Raw genomic sequence first — 22,159 nt, forward strand, 5'->3', positions numbered from 1 at the left:
GTAGCTTCAAGTTCCAGGTTGGGTGACTGATGTCTTTTGAAACACGCACCTTCTTTCTACGAGCTCTCTGACCCACTCTGCAATCTCCCCTGAAGTCTCACTGACCCTGCTCCAAGGAATCAATTTTCAGCTTCGGATAGGGGAATGTGTGAGTTTGGGCCTGTTTCATGAAAGGAAGATAAAGTTCGGCAGCATACTGTTCCCACCCAGGATCGAAGTAGGGACCTTTCGCGTGTGAGGTGAACACGATAACGACTACACTATGGAAACACCACGGCAATATTGCCCCACTACATGTTCCTTACTGCCTTGGGTGGGGAGGGGGGGAACCGCTAAACCTGTGATTCACGGGGAATGTATGCAATCTCAGCCCCGGGATACTTGCTGTTTCTGTGTACAGAAATGTGCAAATCCGACACCAAGAGTCTCTCTCTCTCTCTCTTTGTCTCTGTGTGTGTCTCTCTCTATCTATTTATTTCTGTCTCTGTATCTCCTCCCCCACCCCCATCTCTGTGTGTGTGTGAGAGAGAGAGGGGGAGCTTGGCCGGTGTGACAGTGTGAATGCTGCAGGTTGTGAGTGTTTGCAGTGTGTGGGAGGGAGGTGATTGCAGGTTCCCCCGACAGCAGCAGGAGGAGGAGGAGCCTGGATGAGTTGTGTCAAATCCAAGCTGTGGGTTGTAAGTAATGTCGGTTTTATTTTCCGATTCCCAGCGGCAGCACTTATGTATTTGAAACAGAAAATATCACTGGGGAAATAGAGGGAACAAATTGACCACAACCGGGCACAAGGTAGGAGCAGCCGGCAGTGTGAGGTCCGGCTAGCTCAGTCGGTTGAGCATGCTGCTTTTTAAAGACACTATTCGGAGATGCCGGTGTTGGACTGGGGTGTACAAAGTTAAAAATCACACAACACCAAGTTATAGTCCAACAGGTTTAATTGGAAGCGCACTAGCTTTCGGATCGACGCTCCTTCATCAGGTGATTGTCACTCCGAAAGCTATTGTGCTTCCATTTAAACCTGTCGGACTATAACCTGGTGTTGCGTGATTTTTAACTTTAAAGACACCGTCACTGATCGGAGTTCAGTGATGGTGTGCGGGGACGCACAGACACTCTCTCTCCGCATCCGCTCATTTTACTGAGCGATCCATTACAGAGTGCAACTGGATCGACACTGGGGGAGGGTGTGGGCTGTACACAAACATTAGAGGATAGTTTTTGGAAATCGTCTGGAGCAATAAGGCTAACAGTCCAGTCAGTGGTGAATTTGAAAACGAGATGCTCATTGTCAGGAGTGCGACTCAAACCCACGCCTCCCCGATAGATTGTCACTTGAACGCAGTGCCTTAGACCACTCGTCCAGCCTAACGGATGCAACACCTGCCCACACCCCCACCTCACAGGTAAACTAAGTCCACGCAGTAACAGTCCACCCACTTCTCTCCAATTCGGCCACACTGACACGTCCAAGCCACTGGCTCCACAAAGCGGGAGAAAGGGGTTGAGAAACTTATCAGCCAGGATTGAAAGGCAGAGCAGACTCGATGGGCCGAATGGCCTAATTTCTGCTCCAATATCTTCAGGTCTTTATCGCAACCTGCAGCTTTCACAGTGTCTCTCAGCATTGCCGCACAGGCCAAGCTCTCTCTCTCTCTCTCTCACACACACACACAGACAGAATAAGGGAAGATACACAGTGAGAATCCAGACACAGAGAGCGAGTGGGGACAGAGAGAGAAAAATATAGAAACAGAGAGAGGAAGGTGTAGAGACAGAAAGGGAGACCCAAGCTGAGAATTGTAAGTTATACTGAGTTTAATTGCCGATTCAAAGCAGTAGCAGCCCCACCACCATTTTTACATTTAAACCATACAACGTCACGAGGGAAATAGAAGAAGTGGGTTGACCACAACCAGAGATAAGGCAATTGCAACCAACTGCGGAAGACCCAACCAGCTCAGTCGGTAGAGCATAAAACTCTTAATCTCAGGGTTCGAGCTTCACATTGTGAGATGGGCTCCTTTCTTAAAAACACGCAGACTCACCCCACCCTTCCCAACAAGCACTTCCACTCTGCCTCTGTCACTGATCTGAGTTCAAGTAGAGGCTCATTTATCTGCAATCTGATGCAGTGCGGTGACACCTTGACTCTCTCTCACAGCTGCTCGCTTTACCGAGAGCTCGATTCCCGGGTGCTGCTGCCTTTATCATCGACACTGGGGGAGGGTGTGTGCCGTGCATCTAAACGGCTCTGTAAACCTGCCTGGGGCAAGGGGAAACGAGTCTGACTCCCCAGCGGCCGTTCCCCCGGGGGGTGGGGGTGGGGGTGAGTGTCAATTTTATCATTTGTTCACCCTCCAGTCCGTTTATGAGATGAAAATAATTAAACCCGCACAATCAGGAGTGAGACTCAAACCACCAGTTCAAAGACAAGCTGCAACTTAAATCAGCACCTGTGACCGCTCGGCCAGCCTGACCATACTAGCCCCTCATTCCGTTGTAAATGTTCCACACGAAGGCTCAGTCCAGTCAGTGTCTGCACACACCTCTCTGTTCACACAGACTCTACCAAACTCTCTCACTCACCCACATTCCAGCCTGTTGCTTTGTCAGCCCCCACCTTGAATACAAATCGACTCAAACAATGATGCGCGGTGGTTAGCACCGCTACCTCGCAACGCCAGCGTCCCAGGTTCGATCCCCCCTTTGGGCGACTGTGTGGCGTTTGCACATTGTTTGCACGCGGGTGCTCCGGTTTCCTCCCACAGTCCAAAGATGTGCAGGTTGAAATGAATTGGGCGTGCTAAATTGCCCATAAATGTGAGGTGTATTAGTGAGAGGGAAATGGCTGGGTGGGTTACTCTTCCGAGGGTCGGTGTGGACAGGTTGGGCCGAAGGGAGTGTTTCCACACTGTAGGGAATCTAATGTAATCCTATCCATGCCCCTCATAATTTTATAAACCTCCATGAGGTCATCCCTCAGCCTCCGACGCTCCAGGGAAAACAGCCACAGCATATTCAACCTCTCCCAATAGTTCAAATCCTCTAACCCTGGTAACATCCTTGTAAATCTTTTCTGAACCCTTTCAAATTTCACAACATCCTTCCGATAGGAAGGAGACTAGCTTTGCATGCAATATTCAAAACGTGGCCTAACCAACGTCCTGTACAGCCGCAACATGACCTCCCAACTCCTGTAGTCAATACCCTGACCAATAAAGGATAGCATACCAAATGCCTTCTTCACTAGGGAGTTGTGACACTCCTCCTGACTTCAGTTGTGAAAGAAACAGACTTCTATCTTTTGAGTCATCACAGGATCTGCAGTCCTCACTTTCTCCTAAATTCTCCCTGCAGTCTGATGGAGTGCAGCGACACACATACTCTGTGTGTGTGTGTGAACAATACAGAGAGAGTGGGGAGGGGGGTGATACAGGTACAGATACAGAGACAGAAAGGGAGATACAGACAGATAGAGGCACAGAGATACTCTCAGTGTCAGCGTCTGCACAGCTCTGTGCACAGAAACAGCCAATATCCTGGGGCTGCCATTGTACCTAATCACATTGAATCACAGGGCTGTCTCCGGGCAGGAATGAACTTGTCACAAAATTCTTTTCCACAGTTTCTCTAGTGTGTTGGTTATCACGTTTGCTGGGAAGTCAGACTCGCTTCCCCTGCCCCAGGCGGGTTTACAGAGCCACCGGTTACCATTTCTGTCTGTGAGTGAGTGTGACTGTGTGCAATCTCTGTGTGAAACTGATAAGTTTCTCACCCCCATCTCCTGCGGTCTCCAAGGGAACCCTTGATCCTCTTGACCATGAGGAACCTATCTATCTATGTCTGTCTTAACTTGGAGGAAATGAGTTCAGTGGGGCAGGAACAGGCTGAAAGGGTGGGTACATGTGACAGAGGGTTAGATAGGTGCATGTGGACAGATGTGTGTGAACCGATTCCACCGGCTTCCTGTGAGCTTTGTGGAGCTTGTATGTGTCAGGGTGGGCGAGTTTCAGAGAGATGTGTGTGTACTGCTACTGCGTAGACTGATTCTGGATTAGTGGTCCTGGAAGAGCACAGCAGTTCAGGCAGCATCTAAGGAGCTTCGAAATCGACGTTTCGGGCAAAAGCCCTTCATCAGGAGACTGAGTCTTCCCGTGAGGACTTAGCCGGCTGTGTGCGTCAGGTTGGCCGAGCGGTCTAAGGCGCTGTGTTCACCAATGACTGGAGTGTCATCAAATTCACACTATCCTTCTCCCCGGCCAGGAGTTGAGCTCCCGCTGCTTCACGGGCGATTACAAAAACACACTTTAATGTTTGTGTCTGAGTGAGTGTGAGTGTGCAGCCTCTGTGTACGGCCCACCCCCAGGGTTGATCATTAAAACAGCAGGTCTCATTAATGGAGCTCTCTGTAAAACGACCGGTTGCAGGTATAGAGAGAGCCATGTGTGTCGCGGCACTCCATCAGACTGCAGAGAGAAACGCGCCTCTCGTTGAGGTGAGATAAGTGACAGGCACAGAGTGGACGTGTTAGTTGTTAAAGGGTGGGCGTGTGTCAGGGTGTATTTGAAAATTAGCGTATCGCCCAACGTGGGGCTCGAACCCACGACACTGAGATTAAGAGTCTCATGCTCTACCGACTGAGCTAGCCGGGCTTGACGCTCACCGCTTGACGTTTTCCATTTTAAATGTAAAAGTGATGCTACTGCCGCTGTTATGAATCGGAAATTAAAACCAACATAATTTATACTCCACAGCTTGGATTGGACAAAACTCATCCAGGTTCCTTCTCTTCCTCGTCCTGCTGCTGCTGCTGTTGGGGGAACCTGCAGTAATCTCCCTCCCACACACTCACTTCAAACACACACAGTCTGCAGCATTCACACCGTCACACCGGCCAAGCTCACTCACACACAGACACACACACACACACACAGCCACACACACACAGACACACACACACACAGCCACACACACAGACACACACACCGAGACACACAGACACACACACAGACAGACAGACACACACACACACAGCCACACACACACACAGACACACACACACACAGCCACACACCGAGACACACAGACAGACACACAGACAGACACACACACACAGCCACACACACAGACACACACACACAGAGACACACACACACAGAGACACACACACACCGACACGCAAACACTGACACACACACAGATTTGAAACTTTATTGCTGGAACAGCACAGCAGGTCAGGCAGCATCCAGGGAACAGGAGATTCGACGTTTCGGGCACAGGCGGGCCTGTGCCCGAAACGTCGAAGATTCCTGAAGAAGGGCCTGTGCCCGAAACGTCGAATCTCCTGTTCCCTGGATGCTGCCTGACCTGCTGTGCTGTTCCAGCAATAAAGTTTCAACTTTGATCTCCAGCATCTGCAGACCTCACTTTCTCCACACACACAGACACACACACACACAAACACACACACAGACACACGCACAGAGAGAGAGAGACTCTTAGTGTCTGAGTTTGCATAACTCTACACGGAAGTAGCAGGTATCCCGGGGCTGAAATTGGATAAATTCCCCGTGAATCGCAGGGCACCGCCCCCCCCAGCCACCCCCCCCCAACCCTCAGGCAAGGAGGGACATGTACAAAAGACGCAGTTCTGTTGCTTTTCCATAGTGCAGTGGTTGTCACATTTACTTCACACGCGGAAAGTTCCCAGTTCGATCCTGCGTGGGAACGTTATGCTGCACAACTTTATCTTCCCTTCGAGAAACAGGCCCAAACTCACACATTCCCCCGTCCGAAAATGAGAATTGATTCCTGGGGACAGGGTCAGTGAGAGGTTCGGGGAGATTGTGGAGTGGGTTAGAGAGCTGTTGGAGAGAAGGGGGCGGTTTCAAAAGAAGACATCCACCCGATATGGACCTTGGAGCCATACCCCTGAGGCCCAGGCTCTCTCCCATTGTCGGAGAGAATGAGGACTGCAGATGCTGGAGGTCAGAGTCCTGAGTGTGATGCTGGAAAAGCACAGCCGGTCCGGCAGCATCAGAAGCAGGCGAAGCAACATTTTGGGCAAAAGCCCTTCATCAGGAATGAGGCTGTGAGCCGAGGGGGTGGTGAGTTAAATAGGTGGGGGTGGGAGGGGGGGGGGGGAAGGTAGCTGAGAGCGATATAGGTATATGGTGATACGTCGGAGAGGAGGGTGGAGCGGATAGGTGGGGAGGTAGAGATGGACGTTGGGGAGTTGGTGGCTCAAGTACAGGCAGCTGGGATCATGGGAATTGCTGGAGGTATACAGGGGATACAGGGTTTACTGAAGAAGGATATCAGGAGGGCGAAAAGTGGACACGAGGTAGCCTTGGCTGAGAAAGTTAGGATGATTCCAAAGAGGTACTTTAAATATATTTAATGAAAAAAAGAATAACTAGAGGGAAAACATGGTCCCACAAGGACACTAAATCACACAGCACCATGTAATCAAATCTCTCTGCAGGGCTCCTGGAGATTTGAACAAAGTATCTTTCCCATCCTCTCATCAAACCCGACCCTCTTCCAAATGAAGTGTTTGCTTTCCCCAGTAGGAGAGGAGCTCACTCTTGTATTCATTAGTCCCTGCTGGAGGTGGGGAGGGGTTGTCGCTGAGGGTTTAGATAAATGGGAATGGACAGCGACATGAGCCAGTGGGAGGTGTGTGAAGGCAGTGCTGAGACAATGAGAAACCTTGTGTGTGTCTGTGTGTGTGTGTGTGTGTGAGAGAGAGAGAGCGAGACAGTGTGTGTGTGTATGTATGTGTTTGTGTGCGTGAGAGAGAGTGACTGTGTGTGTTTGTGTGTGTGTGCCACTCCTCCTTGTTATCTGGTCAAAGCCTCAATATATCTTGTCGTTCAGGGGTTCCGACTACTCCCAACCGTGCCCTTTCACCCTCACAGGAAGGTACAGACCTTAAACTCTAACTATCTCACTTTTAACGACCTCCCACTTGCCAGAGGTCCCTTTGCCTGCAAACAAACTCCTCCAATCAACCCCTTCAAGTACCTGTGTAATTCCATCCAAATTCGCCTTGCCCCAACTTAGAAGGTGAACCTGTGGACCAGTTTTGTCCACCGTCATAACTATTGTAGAGTTAATACAACTATGGTCACTGGTCTCAAAGTGCTTCCGCACTGTCAGCTCTGTCACCTGTCTTGTCCAACTTCCCAAGAGTAGGTTGAGTTTTGACACATCCCGTGTAGGACCCTTTATATACTGCTGGAGGAAACTTTCCTGAACACACTTAACAAATTGCACCTCATCGAAACCTTTAACGCTATGTTAGGAAAATTAAAATCCCTTACAATGCCAACCCTATTGCTCATGCAAGTCTCCCAAGTCTCCCTGCATATTTGTTCCTCTAATTCTCGTTGACTATTTGGGGGTCCAATAACGTCACCATCCTCTTCTTATTTCTTAGCTCCGCTCACAAAACCTGACTGGATGATCCTTCAGTAATTTCATCTCTGACTACTTATGTGATACCCGCATTAATCAAAAATGCAAACCCGCTTTACTCCTTCCACCACCTCTGTCCTGCCTAAAACACCTGTACCATGGTACATTAAGTGCCAGTCCTGTCCCTCCCTCAGCCTGTAATGGCTGTAATATCCCAGTGCCACAAACCTATCCACACCCGGAGTACATCGGTCTTACCTGTCAGCCCTCTTGCATTGAAATAAATGCAATTTAATGTGACAGACATTCCTTGTTCCCTGTCATGTTGCAGCCCGACTTGTCTCTTCAACTTACTATTTTTGTTTACAGTATCTCCTTCCAGCATTTGCCTTCATGCTGTTGAAGATCCCAACCTCTTACAATCCAGTTTGAATTCTCCCTTGCAGCACCAGCAAACCTGGATGCCAAGGTATTGGTCCCCTTCCATTCAGGTGCAACCCATTGATCTTGAACAGGTCACCTCTGCCCCAGAAAAGATCTAACAGTCTGAATCCCTGCCCTCTGCACCAATGTTTTGGCCACATATTCATCTGCCGTACCCTCCTGTTCTTACCCTCTCTAACATGTGGCACTAGAAGTAATCCAGAGATTATCACCAACAAGGTCTTGGTATATGTTTTATTCCCAGTTCTCTATAATCACTCCGCAGGACTTCATCCTTATATCAACCGATATCATTTGTGCCAACGTGCACAATGTGGTTGAGGGCACTGTCAGCCACAGTGGGTGGGAAAGCACAGTCATGGAGGAAACAAGCCATGTCAACAGCGGTGTTTTGGAAGGTGCCATCATCTGAACAGATGTGACTTGGCGAAGGGACTGGGAGAATGGGATGGAGTCTTTCCAGGATGTGGGGTGTGACAAACTATGGCGAGGTTAGTTGTGGAAATCCGTGGCTGTGCAGTGGATGGAAGTGGAGAGTTTATTCTACAAACTGGAGAGAGTGGGGTCAAGGAGAGGAAAGGAAATGTCAGAGATGGACAAAGTGAAAATTATAGAGGGGTAGAAATGGGAGACAAAATGAACAGATATTTCAAGGTCCGGAATGAGGTAGCACCGAAACCGTCATCACTGTACCAAAACACAGAATTGTGGGAGGGGGGCCAGTGGTACTTGTTCCGCATACTCCACAAAAGGGCAGGCGTAACTGGGTGACACATGCTGGTGCCCAAAGCCACTTCTTTGCGAAAGTGAGATGAATGAATGGAGAAATGGTTCAGTGAGAGACGAGGTTCGGCCCGGCGGAGGAGAGGGTGGTGAATGGGGAATGTTTAGATCTCTGCTCAAGGAAGAAGCTGAGAGATAGCAGACCACCCTGGTGGGGAATGGAGGTGTAGAGGGATTGGACATTCATTGTGAACAGGAGGCCGTTAGGGCCAGGGGACTGGAAATTGTCGATATGGTGGAGAGCATCAACTGCAGGGAGATAGGGATTGGACAAGTGGGTAGAGAATGGAGTCGAGTATGAGCTCGGTGGGGCAGGAACAGGTAGGTACAATAGGTAAAAGTGAGAGAGAATGAGAATTCGAGAGATGTGAACAGACCTGTATGAACCAATTCTGCCTGGACTATAAGCATTGTGGAGCTCATGGCTGATATGTGTCACATTGTTCGAGCAGTCAACAGCACTGCGTTCAGGTCGCAGTCTCAACTGGAGATGGGGGCTTGAATCCCACCCCTGACAGTGAAGGTCATTTTAAAGTCATGAACGACTGGAATGTACCTTGTGATAAAATTGGCACTCCCTACAGATGCTGTGAGACCTCTTGAGCTTTTCCAGCAATTTCTGTTTTTGGCACAGCTGAATGTTTGTATCTGTGAGTGAGTGTGAATGTGTACAGCCTCTGGCTTTGCGGCCTAGCCTTCCGCCATCTGTCAATGATAAAGGCAGCACTAATGGAGCTCTCAGTAAAGTGAGTGTTGCAGAGAGACGATCTAGTCACTGCACACCATCAGAGAGAATTGAGCCTCTTAATTTACTGATGATGTGGAGTTTCTGGGTTGGGATTTGTGTGGACAAAGTTACAAGTCACACAATACCAGGTTATAGTCCAATAGGTTTATTTGAAAGCTTCAATTCCAAATGAACCTATTCGACTGTAACCTGATGTTGTGTGATTTTTAACTTGATTCACTAAGATCAGTGAAAGATCAGCCAAGTGGGACTGAGCTGTTGATAAGAAGGTGTGAGAGTGTGCTTTATTGAAAAGGATGGTTTCACGCAACATGGGCCTCGAACACGCAATCTTAATCCTCAGGGTGAAGGATCTCAGGGTCTAACGACTGAGGTAGCCTGACCTCACATGGCCTACTGCTGCTGGGAATTGGAAATTAAAGCCAAAAGAATGTACAACACACAGATTGGATTGGCCAAAACTCATCCAGGCTCCTTGTCCTGCAGCTGCTGTCGGGGGAACCTGCAATAATCCCCCTCCCACACACTCACTGCAAACACTCGCAACCTGCAGCTTTCTCACCATCACACCGGCCAAGCTCTCTCTCTCTCACACACACACAGACACACATAAACACACACACACACAAACACAGACACACACATAGGCACACACACAAACACCCACACAGACACACACACAAACACACACACACACAGACACATACCCCCACATACAAACACACACACACAAACACACACACCAAACACACACACACAAACACACACAGACACACACACACAAACACACACACACACCAAATACACACAAACACACACAAACACACATACCAAACACACACACACAAACACACACACACAAACACACACACAAAAACACACACACAAACACACACACACACAAACACACACCGGGGAGAGTGAGGTACACATACAGAGACAAGCACACAGAGAGTGCGCACGCACACGGGAGAGGGAGATATGGAGACACAAATTGAGACAGAGAGGGAGACAGAGATACAAAGAGGAAGATACAGAGAGAGAGGACAGATAGTTCCAGAGACATAGAGAGACTCTATTAAGGATGTTTGTCACTCACTCAGTGCCGCCTTAACACATCACCCATTAGCTCATGTTGCTGTCCATTCCCATTCATCCAATCCCTCAGTGAGAACCCTACCCGCCAAACTCAGGCAGATAGAGCATTTCACTTCCTCCCAGCAGTTTTGACTAGTGCATTTGTCCTCCAGACCTATTGAGGTCTGTGCTATGTCATCAAGTAGCAGAAATATATTTTGCAAATAGAAACAGGTATTTGTAGTTTGTCAGTGCGTTGTGTTCGTGGCTGTGCCTTCACAAGATGGGGCTGGGTTTGTGCAGATTCACAGTCTGTAACAGACTGAGATCTAGTCAAACATTTTTTATTCAAGAGAAAAACTAATGTTCAGCCTGGGATTTGTACCCAGGCTCACAGACAGGGGCAGCAGAGAGTGGACTCCTGAAGAGCAGCTGTGGATGCTCCCTATCTGACCTTATTAGGGGATGGATGAGGTTGGTGGTGGTTCATGGGATGGGGGCGTCACTTGGCGAGGCCAGAGGGTGTTCCCCTGTCCCTAATTGCCCCTTGAACTGAGGTGGCTTGCTGGGGACTCAGAGCTATGTAGACTCTGACTCTGAAAGACTCCCTATCCCTGTAGCTCTCTTTCTCTGTGTATTTATCTTCTATGGATCTGTGCAGGAAAGAGGCAACTGCCTATTCCTCCCACAGCAGTAGTGGCAAAGAGTGCATCGTGCACTTGGCGAGCGCAATTGGTTTCAGCAGGGTACTCTTCATCAGGGGGTTGTGGGTTCAAGCCCCACATTGGACACTATGTGCCTTTTTTTTTAAAAGCAGACACACCCTCTCCTAACCAACACACTAGAGAAACTGTGGAGCAGACTTCTGTTACATGCTCCGTCCTGACCGGAGACAGCTCTGTGATTCAATGTGATTAGGTACAATGGCAGCCCCAGGATATTGGCTGTCTCTGTGCACAGCGCTGTGCAGACGCTGACATCGAGAGTCTCTCTATGCCTCTGTCTGTCTCTCTGTATCTCCCTCTCTGTCTCTGTATCTGCATCACCCCCCGTCTCTCTCTGTCTCTCTATTTTTCTCTTTGAATCTCCCTGTCTTTGCATCGCTCTCTCTGCCTGTATTTCTCGCGCTGTATCTTTCTGTCCCCACTCACTCTCTGTGTCTGTATTTCTCACTGTGTATCTCCCTCACTCTCTCTCCCCCTCTGTCTGTGTCTGTCTCTGTGACTGTGTGTGAGCTTGTCCGGTGTGGCAATGCTGAGAGACAGTGTGAAAGCTGCAGGTTGCGAGAAAGACCTTAAGACACTAGAGCAGAAATTAGGCCATTCGGCCCATCAAGTCTGCTCTGCCGTTCAATCATGGCTGATAACTTTCTCACCCCCATCTCCTGCATTCTCCCTGGGAACCCTTGAAGCTCTTGACCATGAGGAACCTACCTGTCCATGTCTGTTTTAAATTGGAGGAAATGAGTTCAGTGGGGCAGGAACAGGCGGATATGGTGGGTACATGTGAAAGGGAGCTAGATAGGTGCAGGTGAGCAGATGTGTGTGAACCGATTCCACCTGGTCTGAGGCTTCCTGTGAGCTTTGTGGAGCTTGTACGTGTCAGGGTGGCCAAGTTTCAGACACGTATGTATAGTCTGTCAGGATGGCCGAGTGGTCTAAGGCGCTGCGCACAGGTCTCACTCCTAGCAGCGCGGGTTCTGTTTTAAATTCACCAATGACTGGAGTGTCATCAAATTGACATTATCCTTTTCCCCGCCCAGGATTTGAGCTATCGCTGCTTCACGGGTGATTACAAAAATCGCAATTTAATGTTTGTGTCTGAGTGAGTGTAACTGTGTGTGTGCACGACCCACACCCTCCGCCAGTGTCGATGGGAAAGGCAGCAGCACTCGGCAATGGAGCTCTCAGTGAGTCCGTGTGTCGCTGCACTCCATCAGACTGAAGATGGCAACGAACCCACCTTGACTCAGATCCGTGAGCGACTAGCAGAGCTTGCTTTCAAGATGGGGAACAGAAGATTCACTGAGGATCGCAGAGCCGCCCCTAGGCAGAAAGTGACATGTACAAAATCGCCAGTTCAATCTAACCGTGCTGGCAATGCTATAATAGAATCAACTCATTGAACCTGACCCTACTCCAAATGAGGAGTTTGCACTCCCCAATGGAGAGCAGCTCCTCCTTCCCCAGCACGATCCTGGGTGGGAACAGTATTCTGTGCCTCGTTTTGTATGTTTCCCCTCCCGCTGGAAACTGGCCCAAACTCCCCCATCCCCCATCAGAGAGGAGACCATTCGGCCGATATAGCCGGTGCTGGCGGAGTGCGGAGGGGATCTCGCTGAAGCAGTTGGATGATATGGGAACGGACAGCAACATGAGCCAGTGGGAGGAGTGTCAAGGCAGCGCTGAGTGGGAAAGCTCCAGCACCGACCCATTCCCTGTTCAAGCCAGTGTGAAACAGAGCTGTGTCATCACCCCAACACTGCTCTCCATCTATCTCCCGCAGTGCTTCACCTCATCGCCGACAAGCTCCCCGCTGGAGCGCTGCTAACTTACCTACTGTGAAATTATTCCACCTCATTAGATGGACCAGACGGGATTGCGAAGGACCGCGCTGGGGTTGGGTGGAATTAATTTTTGAGAATATTTGTGAACCACTTGTCTGATAAAGAAACAGGATGTAAAATGTGTGTGTGTGTGAAAGAGAGAGAGAGAGACAGAAAAAGAGAGAGAGGGGTGAGGAACGTTTGAGGATTGACACTGCCTGGACTGAGACTTGCAGCGGCCCTGTTGTTCTGTTTGGGTCAGGATGGCCGAGTGGTGTAAGGAGATGCGTTCTGGTCGCAGTCACCCCTACAGGTATGGGTGCGAGTCCCATTCCTGGCAGTCGCGCTTTTGCTTTAATAGCCATGAGTGAGTGATGTGTGACCTTGTAATAAGTTTGACACTATCACTCCCCTCGGCCAGGGCTTGACCTCCTGCTGCTCCAAGGCGATTTACAGAAACCACCTTTTAATATTCGTGTCTGTGAGTGAGTGTGATGGTGTGCGCAGCTCACACTCTCACCCGGTGTCGATGGTAAAGGAGCTCTCAGTGAAGCGAGCAGCTTCAGAGAGTGCATCACTGCACTCCATCAGACTCTAGAGAGAAACGAGCCTGCACGACGACTCAGATCAGTGAACGAGGCAGAATGGAAGCACTTGTTGTCGCGCTCAACAAGGGCGCGAAATCACGACTCACGTATTTAAGAGTCTCAGGCTCTACCGACTGAGCCAGCCAGGCATGAAGATGCACTGCCTTACCTCTTGGTGTGGTCAATTGAATCGCAGAGCTGCCCCTAGGCAGGAAGTGACATGTACAAATGCACAGCTTTGCGGTAGTTCCCAGAGTGTAGTGGCTGTTACGTTCACCTCATACGCGATAAGTCCCCAGCTCGATCCTGGGTGGGAACAGTATTCTGTGCCTCGTTTTGTATGTTTCCCCTCCCGCTGGAAACTGGCCCAAACTCCCACATCCCCCATCAGAAGCTAAGAATTGAACTTTAAAATCTCGCTGATGTTAGAAGTCTCCAGATTAATCCGAGAGTGCTGGCCATGCTGTAATAGAATCAACTCGTTGAACCCGACCCTCTTCCAAATGAGGTGCTTGCACTCCCCAATGGGAGAAGAGCTCCTTCTTGCATTCTGAGACCATTCTGTCCAAACAGTCCGTGCTGGAGGAGGGGTTAGGGGATTTCGCTGAAGGGGTTGGATGAAGTGGGAATGGACAGCAGCATGAGGTCAGGGGAGAACGCAGAGTGGGTGAGAGAGATATTAGAAAGAAGATGCGTGTTTCAAAAGACAACAGTGCATTAAGGCATCGCGGAGGGAGTGAGGAAACTCCAGCACCGAACCGTTCCCCGTTCAGCCTCGTGTGAAGCAGAGCTGTGTCATCACCCCAACACTTTTCTGCATCCATCTCCCCCTGTGCGGGTTGGGGGTAGTTCGGAATTAACTGTTTGAGAACATTTGTGTATCCCCTCGCCAGACAAACCAACAGGTTATAAAATGTATGCATGTGTGTGTGAGAAGAGAGAGAGAGAATTTGGTAGGTTCGCATGGGTCAGGGTGGCCGAATGGTCTCAGGGGTCGCGTTCAGGTCACCATCGCCTCTGCGGTGTGGGCTCGAGTCCCCTCTCTCCCCCCACCCCCCCCAAACAGGGCGAGCTTTTATAAAAATTCATTAATAACTGGAGAGTGACATCGATATCAAGTTGTCAGTGTCCCTCCCGAGGCCACGATTTGAGCTCCTGCTGCTCCAGGACGATTGGCAAAAAAAAAAATCCCCGTTTGCGTCTGAGTGTGTGCGAATGTGTGCGCCCACACAGTCCCCCAGTGTCGATGGGAAAGGCAGCAGTACACTGAATAAAACGAGCGGCTGCAGAGAAACGAGCCTGTCGATTCATTCCGATCAGAACTTGCAATGCATGGCTTGGATTGGACAAAACTCATCCAGGCTCCTCCTCCTCCTGGTGCTGCTGTCGGGGGGACCTGCAAGCGCCCCCCTCCCACATACTCACTGCAGCATTCACACCCAGCTCTCAGCACCGCCCCACCGAAAAAGCTCGATAACGCACACGGAGGTGGAGAAAGCGAGTGGGGGAGATACGGAGACAGAAATAGAGGCGGAGACAGAGATTCAGAGAGGAAAATACAGAGAGAGAGAGAGAGATGCAGAGACCGAGAGACACTCTGGGTGTATGAGTCTGCACACAGCAAATGGCTTGGAGCTGAGATTGGATCTATTCACGGTGAATCGCAGGGCTGCCCCTAGGCAGGAGCGGACATGTTCAATGGCAATGATTCAGTGCAGGTTCCATAGTGTAGTGGTTCTCACATTAGCCTGACTCGCGAAACGTCCCCAGTTAGATCTTGGGCGATTCCTGAAGAAGGGCCTGTGCCCGAAACGTCGAATCTCCTGTTCCCTGGATGCTGCCTGACCTGCTGTGCTGTTCCAGCAATAAAGTTTCAACCGGGAAAATTATGCTTCACTTCCCGTTTTTCCCTTCCCTCAGGAAACTGGCCCAAACTCACCCGTTCCCCATCCGAAGCTGAAAATTGATTCCTGGAGAGCTGGAGCTGTGGGGCAGGGTCAGCGAGAGGTCAGGGGAGAGCGCCGAGAGGGTGAGAAAGTTAGAAAGAAGGTGCGTGTTTGAAAAGAAGGCAGTGTGTCAAGGCAACGCTGACTGAGTGAGAAAGCTCCAGCAGCGACCCATTCCCTGTTCAGCCCAGTGTGAAGCAGAGCTGTATCATTACCCCAACACTGTTTCTCCATCCATCTCCCGCAGTGCTTCACCTCATCGCCGACAAGCTCCCCGCTGGAGCGGTGCTAACTTACCTACTGTGAAATTATTCCACCTCATTAGATGGACCAGACGGGATTGCGAAGGACCGCGCTGGGGTTGGGTGGAATTTATTGTTTGAGAATGTGTTTGTCTATCTGTGTCAGATAGTTTGACGGATATGTTTTTGAGCTAACAATGCTTCTCATGCTCTACCGACTGAGCTAGCCGGGCTTCTCATCACTGTGCACAAACTGTCTTATCCATTTTCGTAGTCACTTTGTTTCCTCTATTTTTCCACTAATTTTGTTTCCTGTTTTCAATGTAAAAGTGCTGATGTTGGGAATTGGAAATTAAAACAGGCCGGATTGGACAAAACTCATTCAGGCTCCTCCCATTCGGCCCATATTGTCCGTACAGGTGTGGGGGGTGGGGGGTTCTCGCTGCGGTAGTTGAATGGAATGGGAGTGGACAGCAAGATGAGCCAGTGGGAGGTGTTTCATGGTAGCGCTGAGTGAGTGAGGAAGCTCCAGCACCGACCCATTCCCTGTTCAGCCCAGTGTGAAGCAGAGCTGTATCATTACCCCAACACTGCTCTTCATCCATCTCCCGCAGTGCTTCACCTCATCGCCGACAAACCCCCCGCCTGGAGGGGAGGTAACTGACAAAACAACCGCGAAAGTAATCAACCTCATTTGATGGACCAGACGGGATTGTGAAGCTCCACAGTGGGGGTGGGGAGAATTAATTGTTTGAGAATATTTGTGCCCGCCCCACACCCTTGCCTGATAAAGCAACAGGTTGTAAAATGTGTCTGCGAGAGTTCGACGGATACGTACGTGGACTGACAAGGCCTGGACTAAGACCTCATGTGAGCATTGTGGAGAAGACACCCCTTTGTGTGGGTCAGCATGGGCGAGCGGTGGGGAGGGATTCTCGCTGAATTTTTTTTATTTCAAAAATATACTTTATTCATAAAATACTTTGATGATCTGTACAACTGGACATGCCATACATATGTAAACATTCCATTTGTTTCCATACCGAAAACAGAGTAATCATTCCTATTTATAGGTCTGTACGAAGAACGGGCCCCCTGTTCTTTGTTAGGCAGGCAGATGTTACACGGTGGTCTTTCCCCACCACGCCTTGGCGGCAGCTGCCCCAAGCTTCAGCGCGTCCCGCAACACGTAGTCCTGGAGCTTGGAATGTGCCAGTCTGCAACACTCAGTCGGGGTCAACTCCTTCAGCTGGAAGATCAACAGGTTTCGGACCACCCACAGAGCGTCCTTCACCGAGTTGATGATCCTCCAGGCACAGTTGATGTTCGTCTCGGTGTGCGTCCCAGGGAACAGGCCGTAGAGCACGGAATCCCGCGTCACGGCGCTGCTCGGGATGAACCTCGACAAACACCACTGCATTCCTCTCCAGACTTCTTCTGCATAGGCACATTCCAGAAGGAGGTGTGTGACAGTCACATCCCCCCTGCAGCCGCTTCGAGGGCAGTGTGCGGTGCGTCTGAGAGTCCGGGCGTGCATAAAGGATTTCACAGGCAGAGCCCTTCTCACCACCAGCCAAGCCATGTCTTGGTGCTTGTTGGAAAGTTCTGGCGATGAGGCATTCTGCCAAATGGCTTTGACAGTCTGCTCAGGGAACCGCTCGATAGGATCCGCCCTCTCCTTTTCCCGAAGGGTCTCAAGGACACTACGTGCTGACCACTTCCTGATGGTCTTGTGGTCAAAGGTGTTTTTCTTTATAAACTTCTCCACGAAGGACAGGTGATAGGGGATGGTCCAACTACTCAGAGCATTCCGCGGCAGCGAGGCCAGTCCCATCCTTCACAACACCGGGGACAGGTAGAACCTCAGTACGTAGTGACACTTGGTGTTTGCGTACCGGGGATCCACGCACAGCTTGATGCAGCCACACACAAAGGTGGCCATCAGGGTGAGGGTGGCATTGGGTGTATTTTTTCCCCCGTTGCCCAGATCTTTGTACAGCGAGTCCCTTCAGACCCGGTCCATCTTTGACCTCCATATAAACTGGAAGATGGCCCGGGTGACTGCAGCGGCACAGGTTCTGGGAATAGGCCAGACCTGTGCCACGTATAATAGCAATGACAGTTCCCCACACCTGATGACCAGGTTTTCCATCTGCCTAGTTTCTGCCTCACTTTGCTGATACGCTCCTCCCAACACTTGGCGCATGCCCCAGCCCCCCCAGAACCAAATACCCAGCACCTTCAGGTGGTCGGTCCTGACGGTGAAGGGGATTGAGGATTGGTCGGCCCAGTTCCCGAAGAGCATGGCCTCGCTCTTGCCTCGGTTTACTTTGGCCCCCGAGGCCCGTTCGAACTGGTCACATGTGCACATGAGTCTGTGCACGGACAGCGGATCCAACATAAAACGGCGACGTCATCCATGTACAGGGAGGCCTTAACCTGCAGGCCCCCCGCTGCCAGGAATAGTCACCCCTCTCAGACTCGCATCCTTCCTGATGGACTCGGCAAATGGCTCTATGCAGCACACAAACAAGGCAGGAGAGAGAGGCAGCCCTGCCTGACTTCAGATCTGACTGGGAAGCTATCTGATTCCCACCCATTGATTGAGACTGCACTGACAATGTTCGTCGAGGGATTCTCGCTGAAGGGTTGGATAAATGGGAATGGACAGCAACATGAGCCATTGGGAGCTGTCAAAAGATGGCGCTGAGTGAGCGAGAAACACTCTTTGTGTCTGTGTGTGTCTCTGTCTGTCGGGAGTTGGGGGACTGTCTCATTTTAAAGTCATGAATGCCTCTAAGTGTAACACCTTCATAAGCTTGTTCTGTACTTCTAAATAAACCAGTTGGACTTTCACCTGGTGTGGTGTGACGTTTAAGTTTGCACTCCATTAGACTGCAGGGAGAATTGAAGGCCTTGATTCGCTCAGAGCAGTTAATGATAGGGAGAGTGTCCAAAAGGGTGCGAACTATTTTTAAGGTGAGTGTTATCTTAAATTAAACGCTCCGCCCAACGTGGGGCTCGAACCCACGACCCTGAGATTAAGAGTCTCATGCTCTACCGACTGAGCTAGCCGGGCTTCGCGGAACTGTGTACAAACTGTCTCATCCACTTTCATAGTCACTTTGTTTCCTCTATTTGTGCCACTAATTTTGTTTTCTGTTTTCAATGTAAAAGTGCTGCTGTTGGGAATCGGAAATTAAAACAGGCCGGATTGAACAAAACTCATTCAGGCTCCTCCTCCTGACGGGGGAACCTGCAGTAACCTCCCTCCCACACACTCACTGCAATAACCTTCCTGAATAAGACTATCAGCCCTGGTAATAAACCTCATTTGACGGACCAGACGAGATTGTTAAGGACCGCACTTGGGGGAGGGGAGATTACTTGTTTTAGATGTTTTGTGCTCATCTTGTCTGACAACACAATAGGTTGAAAATGTTTGCGTGTGAGCAAATTTGATAGATGTACACGTGAACTGATACTGCCCGGACTGAGACTTCCGGTGAGCATGGCGGCGACATAGTGCAAGTCAGGATGGCCGAGCGGTCTAAGGCGCTGCGTTCAGGTCGCAGTCTCTACTGGAGGGAGGCGTGGGTTCGAATCCCACTCCTGACATCCTCGCTTTTGCTTGAAGCATCATGAATGACGGGTGTGCGATTTGTGTCGTCAAATCGACACGATCCCTCTTCCGCCCAGGGACGATTGACAAAAAACACACTTTCTCGCTTGTGTCTGTGGGTGAGTGTGACAACGTGCAGCCTCCCTGAGCACGGCCCAAACTTTCCCCCACTGTCCACGGTAAAGGCGGCAGCACCCGGTTATGGAGATCTCAGCAAAACGAGCGGCTGCAGAGAGAGTTTGTGCGTCACTGTATTCCGTCAGACTGCAGAGCGAAAGGAGCCTGTGTGTTCACTCAGATCAGTGACAGAGGCAGAGTGGAAGTGCATATTGTGAAGAGTGAGAGAGGTGGGGGAGATACGAAGACAGAAATCGAGATGGAGAGGGAGACGCAGGGAGTCAGAGAGAGTGAGATGGAGATACAGAGCCAGAGACTCTCGGTGTATGAGTTTGCACACAGCCAATCTCCCGGAACTGAGATTATATCTACGACGTTTTCTGTTTCCAATGTAAAAGTGCCTACTGCTGCTGCAAATCAGAAATTAAAAACGACAGCACTTACAATCCACAGCTTGGATTGGACACAAGTCATCCAGGCCCCTCCTCCTCCTGAGGGAGACCCAGAGAGGGAGAGGGAGAGATGAGTCGGAAATTGAAACCAACAATATCTTGGATTGGACCAAACTCATCCAAGGTTCCTCCTGCTGCTGCTGCTGTCGGGCAACCTGCAACCACCTCCCTCTCACACAAGCACCGCAATCACTGACAACCTGCAGCATTCACACAGATCTCTCGGCACCGTCCCAACAGTGAAACACACAGACACAATCATACACCCACGCACACACAGACAGAGAAAGAAAGAGATATGGAGGCTGAAATCGAGACAGAGAGGGAAACACTGGGGGACAGACATACAGACAGGAAGCTACAGAAAGAGAGGGAGAGATACAGAGACATAGACAGACTTCGGGTGGATGAGTTTGCACACAGCTTCTGTCTTGGAACTGACGATATGTTTGTTCGCAGTGAATCGCAAGACATGCCCAAGGTGGACAGGGGCATGGACAGGTATGATCATAGCTGATCATCCTTAATCAGTATCCTGTTCCTGCCTTATCTCCATAACCCTTGATTCCACTATCCTTGAGAGCTCGATCCAACTCTTTCTTAAATGAATCGAGAGACTGGGCCTCCACTGCCCTCTGGGGCACAGCATTCCACACAGCCACCACACTCTGGGTGAAGAAGTTTCTCCTCATCTCTGTCCTAAATGGTCTACCTCGTATTTTTAAGCTGTGTCCTCTGGTTCGGCACTCATCCATCAGCGGAAACATGTTTCCTGCCTCCAGTGGCCAATCCTTTAATAATCTTATATGTCTCAATCAGATCCCCTCTCAGTCTTCTAAACTCAAAGGTATACAAGCCCAGTCGCTCCAGTCTTTCAGCGTAATGTAGTCCCGTCATTCCAGGAATTGATCTCGTGAACCTACGCTGCACTCCCTCAATAGCCAGAATGTCCTTCCTCAAATTTGGAGACCAGAACTGCACACGATACTCCAGGTGTGGTCTCACCAGAGTCCTGTACAGAGAGGGAAAAAGAGGAATATAAAGATACAGAGAGAGATGGAGATACAGAGAGCGGGGGAAGTTACAGAGAGATAGGGAGGGAGAAAGAGATATAGACACAGAGAGACTCTCGGGGTATCAGTCTGCACGCAGCCAATGTCCCGGAGCTGAGATGATATATATTCACTGTGAAGTGCAGAGCTGCCCCCAGGCCGAAAGTGACATGAACAAAGCTTTAAAATGTAAAGTAGTTCCTGTAATATAGTGGTTATCACGTTCGCCTCACGCGCGTAAGGTTCCCCAGTTCGATCCTGGGTGGGAACATGATGCTTCATTTTGTATCTTTCCCTTCGCTCAGGAAACTGGTCAAAACTTTAATATCCCCCCATCGGAAGAGGAGAGCTGATTCCTGAGAGCAGGATATGTGAGGGGAGATCGCAGAGTGGGTTCGAGAGCTGATGAAAATAAGGTGCGTGTTTCAAAAGGCATCAGTCACCCAACATGGGCCTTGGAGCCACATCCCTTAGATCCAGGTTCTCTCACATTGTCGCCAACTGAGCCAGCCAGAGATGATGCTGGGTGCTTGCTCATGAGTTGCTGTCGTGAGGTAGGTCCCTGTGATTGCCACGGCGATCATTCCGGATTTTTAAAAAATCGCGCTAATGTTGGAAATCTCCAGTTCAATCCGAGAGTGTTGGAAATGCTGTAATAGAATCAACTCATTCAATCCGATCCCCCTGCAACTGAGGTGTTTGCACTCGCCAATGGGAGGGGAGCTCCTTCTAGTATTCATAGAGGTGACCATTCTGCCCAGTCCGGGCTGGCGTGGGGTTGGGGTGGGAAGGAGTTCTCGCTGAGAGGATTGGATGGATTGGGAATGGACAACAATATGAGCCAGTGGGAGGTGGTGTCAAGGTATCGCTGAGTGAGTGAGAAAGCTCCAGCAACGACCTATTCCCTGTTCAGCCCAGTGTGAAGCAGAGCTGACATCTCTCCAATACTGTTCTCCACCCATCTCCCGCAGTGCTTCACCTCATCGCCGACAAACCCCCCGCTGGAGGGGAGCTAACCTACAAAACTCGTGTGAAATTATTCAGCCTCAGTTGATGGACCAGACTGGATTGTGAAGGACCATGATGGGGGTGAATTAATTATTTGACAATATTTGTGCAACCATT

At 50.1% G+C, this 22,159-nt stretch overlaps 3 non-coding genes across 3 annotated transcripts; 1 reads left to right on the plus strand and 2 right to left on the minus strand.

Annotated features, from left to right (window-relative positions):
* Positions 1–4,579: 4,579 nt before the first annotated feature.
* On the minus strand, positions 4,580–4,652 carry trnak-cuu (transfer RNA lysine (anticodon CUU)). The gene has a single exon. It is a non-coding gene; the product is annotated as a tRNA-Lys (tRNA).
* A 14,145-nt stretch (positions 4,653–18,797) lies between these two features.
* On the minus strand, positions 18,798–18,870 carry trnak-cuu (transfer RNA lysine (anticodon CUU)). The gene has a single exon. It is a non-coding gene; the product is annotated as a tRNA-Lys (tRNA).
* Positions 18,871–19,322: 452 nt separating this feature from the next.
* trnal-cag (transfer RNA leucine (anticodon CAG)) lies at positions 19,323–19,409 on the plus strand. The gene has a single exon. It is a non-coding gene; the product is annotated as a tRNA-Leu (tRNA).
* Positions 19,410–22,159: the final 2,750 nt, after the last annotated feature.

The sequence above is a fragment of the Chiloscyllium plagiosum genome, unplaced genomic scaffold, assembly GCF_037043375.1.
Source record: "Chiloscyllium plagiosum isolate Xiang-an unplaced genomic scaffold, Cpla_swu_hap1 HiC_scaffold_44, whole genome shotgun sequence".
NCBI classification, from domain to species: Eukaryota; Metazoa; Chordata; class Chondrichthyes; order Orectolobiformes; family Hemiscylliidae; genus Chiloscyllium; species Chiloscyllium plagiosum.